Below are 5,781 nucleotides of genomic sequence, written 5' to 3' on the forward strand. Positions count from 1 at the left end.
ACGTTACCTCCTAGATAGTAAAGAGTGAAAATAACGAAGGGGTGTTCAGTGTTTCGATGTACTAATGATGAGCATTCTGTTTAAGCAGCTCCAAACTCATTTCAACATCTCAAGAATTGCTAGGTGAGTGCCTTACACTCTGTTGAGAGAGAGAGAGAAGAGAGAGAGAGAGGAGAGAGAGGAGAGAGAGGAGAGAGAGAGAGAGAGAGGAGAGAGAGAGAGAGATAGAGAGAGAGAGATAAAAACTTTTGCAATAAGATAATGAAAGGTTCAAAGTGTGTTTCTTAATAATGCTGTCATCCTTATGATGGTTTTATTTTCACCAATCTAGGAGCTAACTATATTGTACTTTGGCTTCAATATAGTTTCACATTTACTGTGACCATTTATATATATACATATATATATATATATATATATATATATATATATATATATATATATATATATACTGTGTATATATATATATACACACACATACATTATATATATATATATATATATATATATATATATATATATATATATATATATATATATATATATATATATATACATATATATACATACATACATATAAATATATATATATATATATATATATATATATATATATATATATATACATATATATATATATATATATATATATATATATATATATATATATATATATATATATTTATATATATATATATATTGTTTATAGATGGTTTACTCCTGTTTATCTTAATTTCTTATTTTCCACATAACAAAACCAAAAAAAACTATTTAATACTTTTCTGATTCTCGAATATAAAATATAGTAAAGCAAGTGATATCCGTAAACAATGAAATACTTCTTACATTGCTATTATCATCCCAACGATAAATATAAGCCATAAATACTGCCATGAAGAAACAAAAATAATCTCTATTATAAATTACATTAATAGTAAAGTAATGATATCCATGCATATAAAATAATGCTGATAATACTATTATCATCCCAACGATAAATATAAGCCATAAATACTGTCATGAAAAAAAAAATCTCGATTATAAAATACATTAATAATAAAGCAAGTGATATCCGTATAAATGAAATACTGTTAACATTGCTATTATCATCCCAACGATAAATATAAGCCCGAAATACTGTCATGAAAAAAATTTCGATTATAAAATACATTAATAGTAAAGCAAGTGATACCCGTACATATAAAATACTGCTAACATTGCTATTATCATCTTAACGATAAATATAAGCCATAAATACTGTCATGAAAAAAAAATAATCTGGAATATATATATTAATAGTAAAGCAAGTGATATCCGTACATATAAAATACTGCTAACCTTGCTATTATCATCCCAACGATAAATAGAAGCCATAAATACTGTCATGAAGAAAAAAAATAATCTTGATAATAAAATACATTAATAGTACAGCAATAATATCCGTACATATAAAATACTGCTAACCTTGCAATTATCATCCCAACGATAAATATAAATATAAATATAAATACTGCCATGAAGAAAAAAAATAATCTTGACTATAAAATACATTAATAGTACAGCAATAATATCTGTACATATAAAATACTGCTAACATTGCTATTATCATCCCAACGATAAATAGAAGCCATAAATACTGTCATGAAGTAAGATAATAATCTTGATTATAAAATACATTAATAGTACAGTAATAATATCCGTACATATAAAATACTGCTAACATTGCTATTATCATCCCAACGATAAATAGAAGCCAGAAATACTGTCATGAAGAAAATAAATAATGATTATAAAATACATAAATAGTACAGCAATAATATCCTATAAAATACTGCTAACATTCCTATTATCATCCCAACGATAAATATAAGCCATAAATACTGTCATGAAGAAAAAAAAAATAATCTTGATTATAAAATATATTATTAGTAAAGCAATAATATCCGTACATATAAAATAATGCTGATAATACTGTTATCATCCCAACGATAAATATAAATATAAATATAAATACTGTCATGAAGAAAAAAATAATCTCATTTATAAAATACATTAATAGTAGAGCAATAATATCCGTACATATAAAATACTGCTAACATTGCTATTATCATCCCAACGATAAATCGAAGCCATAAATACTGTCATGAAGAAAAAAAATAATACGATAAATACAAATAAATATAAACAAGCTACAACAATCCAACTCTCCAGGCAACAAATCCTCTGAAGACAAAGAAGTGACATCGGAAGACAAACAACAAATCTTGAAATGGGCGAACAAGGAAAGAGGAGAGAGAGAGAGAGAGAGAGAGAGAGAGAGAGAGAGAGAGAGAGAGAGAGAGAGAGAGAGAGAGAGGGGGGGTTAATGATGTGAAACGATGCTCTCCAGGCCTCTTGCCAAGACTGTATCTGTATCTGTGTTGATGGACTCTCTGCAGCATGGCCTAATAATATAGAAATATAATATAAGCAATGTCTTAGAGAGTTGATTAAGGAGATATACATATGTATGTATGTGTATAATTATATATATATATATATATATATATATATATATATATATATATATATATGTATATATATAAATATCACACACATATACACACACACACACACATATATATATATATATATATATATATATATATATATATATATATATATATTTATGTATGTATATGTGTATATATATAAATAAACTTTTCTCTCTCTCTCTCTCTCTCTCTCTATATTATATATATATATATATAGAGAGAGAGAGAGACTCTCTCTCTATATATATATATATATATATAGAGAGAGAGAGAGAGGAGAGAGAGAGAGAGAGAGAGAGAGAGAGAGAGAGAGAGAGAGAGAGAGAGAGAGAGAGAGAGAGAGAAGATATATATTAGCTTAGCTACAACCCTAGTTGGAAAAGAAAGATGCTGTAAGCCCAAGGGCTCCAACTATGAAAATAACCCAGTGAGGAAAGAAAATAAGGAAATCAACAAATGATATGAGAAATAATGAACAGTTAAAAGCAAAACATCTTAAAAAAACACCCTAACATTAAAACAGATATTTCATATGTAAAGTATTAAAAAAGACTTGTCAGTCTGTTCAACATAAAAGCATTTGCTGCAAGTTTGAAAAAAGAAATAAGATGGAATTAATCCTTAAATAATATTTAAGACAACAAATCTATTCGTATTTCAGTAAATTATAAGAATATACCCAGAGGATTATTTAAATAGCTTGAAAAAAGGCAATCTCTATGAATAGTTTGATTAAAGATATTGTTCGTGAAAGCAATACAAAGAAGATTAGAAATAAAATATGATGCAAATAATTATAAAATAATATTTATCTCAAGAGATTTTATATGACACAACGATCAGTTTACAAATTTCCTCGAATAAATGATAAGAATTAACCCAACAATTGTTTAGATTAACACATTATGCAATGAATAGTTACGGCGGCCGATATGGTAACGTCCCTGACTGGTGAACGCCAGACTGGGGTTCGAGTCCCGCTCAAACTCGTTAGCTCCTTTGGCCGCTGCAACCTTACCATCCTTGTGAGATAAGGATGTGGGGTTTGCGGGAGCTCATAGGTCTATCTGCTGAATCATTAGTAGCCATTGCCTGGCCCTCCTTGGTCCTAGCTTGTGGAGAAGGGGGCTTGGGCGCTGATCATGTGTGTATATGGTCAGTCTCTAGGGCATTGTCCTGCTCGATAAGGCGATATCACTGTCCCTTGCCTCTGCCATTCATAACTGGCCTTTAAACTTTTAAACTACCCCTCAAAGAGTCAATGTGTTATGACTTCATATAGAGTATGAAGCGATAGACAGAGTCGATTAGACGAAGGTGCTAAGTTTTGAGATAAGAAAACGGGTCACAAATGGTATGTGGAATGGTCGACTTTTGTACATAAATGGTATGTGGAATGGTCGACTTTTGTACATAAATGGTATGTGGAATGGTCGACTTTTGTACATAAATGGTATGTGGAATGGTCGACTTTTGTACATAAATGGTATGTGGAATGGTCGACTTTTGTACATAAATGGTATGTGGAATGGTCGACTTTTGTACATAAATGGTATGTGGAATGGTCGACTTTTGTACATAAATGGTATGTGGAATGGTCGACTTTTGTACATAAATGGTATGTGGAATGGTCGACTTTTGTACATAAATGGTATGTGGAATGGTCGACTTTTGTACATAAATGGTATGTGGAATGGTCGACTTTGAACATAAACGGTATGTGGAATGGTCGACTTTTGTACATAAACGGTATGTGGAATGGTCGACTTTTGAACATAAACGGTATGTGGAATGGTCGACTTTTGTACATAAACGGTATGTGGAATGGTCGACTTTTGAACATAAACGGTATGTGGAATGGTCGACTTTTGTACATAAACGGTATGTGGAATGGTCGACTTTTGAACATAAACGGTATGTGGAATGGTCGACTTTTGTACATAAATGGTATGTGGAATGGTCGACTTTTGTACATAAACGTTATGTGGAATGGTCGACTTTTGTACATAAATAGTATGTGGAATGGTCGACTTTTGTACATAAATGGTATGTGGAATGGTCGACTTTCGTACATAAACAGTATGTGGAATGGTCGACTTTCGTACATAAATGGTATGTGGAATGGTCGACTTTTGTACATAAATAGTATGTGGAATGGTCGACTTTTGTACATAAATAGTATGTGGAATGGTCGACTTTGTACATATACAACACTGAATAAGGATAGCGAAAAAAAAACTGTATAAACCAGTCAATGTAGAAGTGTCTGCAAGACGTAAACACTGAAGAAACGTGCACAAGAATAGGGTAGGTGTTGATTGGAATCAGGGAAGTGAATCAAAGGAGGATGGAAGAATGGAGGATTCATTCATATTTGTACTTAGGAGTATGTATTGGATGATGGTGTGCGAGGTGGCTGGTCGATGCTAACAGAGAGGCGAAGTGAATGCAAGTGAAATTTATTGAACAGTTTATTATTATTATTATTATTACTATCCAAGCTACAACCCTAGTTGAAAAAGCAAGATGCTATAAGCCCAGGGGCTCCAACAGGGAAAAATAGCCCAGTGAGGAAAGGAAATAAAGGAAATAAATAAATGAAGAGAACAAATTAACAATAAATCATTCTAAAATAAGTAACAACGTCAAAACAGACATGTCATATATAAACTATTAACAACATCAAAAACAAATGTCATAAAAAAACTATAAAAAGACTCATGTCCGCCTGGTCAACAAAAAAGCATTTGCCCCAACTTTGAACTTTTGAAGTTCTACTGATTCAACCACCCGATTAGGAAGATCATTCCACAACTTGGTAACAGCTGGAATAAAACAAGCAGTTGAGAACAAGAAGGTCACAAACATTCAAACAATCTAACACATGCGATGGCAAGCCTAAACAAGTTCTTCTATTACATTGGTTGAGCGTGTATGAAACAAGAGCGGTACAGTGGCATAATAAGACAAACAACAACCGCAGGCTATATAAGACAAGGAAGAAAGAAGGGTGGATGTGAGAAAAAATATGAGGAGGGAATTTGGGATGTAAATGGATGCTAAAATCGAAATATCATAAAGGAATTGTTGAACCCATTTTCCTTTATGAAGACAAAGCCCACATAGTAAATAAGAATAAAAGCAAAAGCTGAAGTGAAATTAATCGTTTGTGTAGTATATTTAAAAAAATTAAGAACTCAAAAGGATAAATGTCTACATATGTATAAATGTACTGTAGTTGAAACAG

This window comes from Palaemon carinicauda, chromosome 31, assembly GCF_036898095.1.
Source record: "Palaemon carinicauda isolate YSFRI2023 chromosome 31, ASM3689809v2, whole genome shotgun sequence".
NCBI lineage: Eukaryota > Metazoa > Arthropoda > Malacostraca > Decapoda > Palaemonidae > Palaemon > Palaemon carinicauda.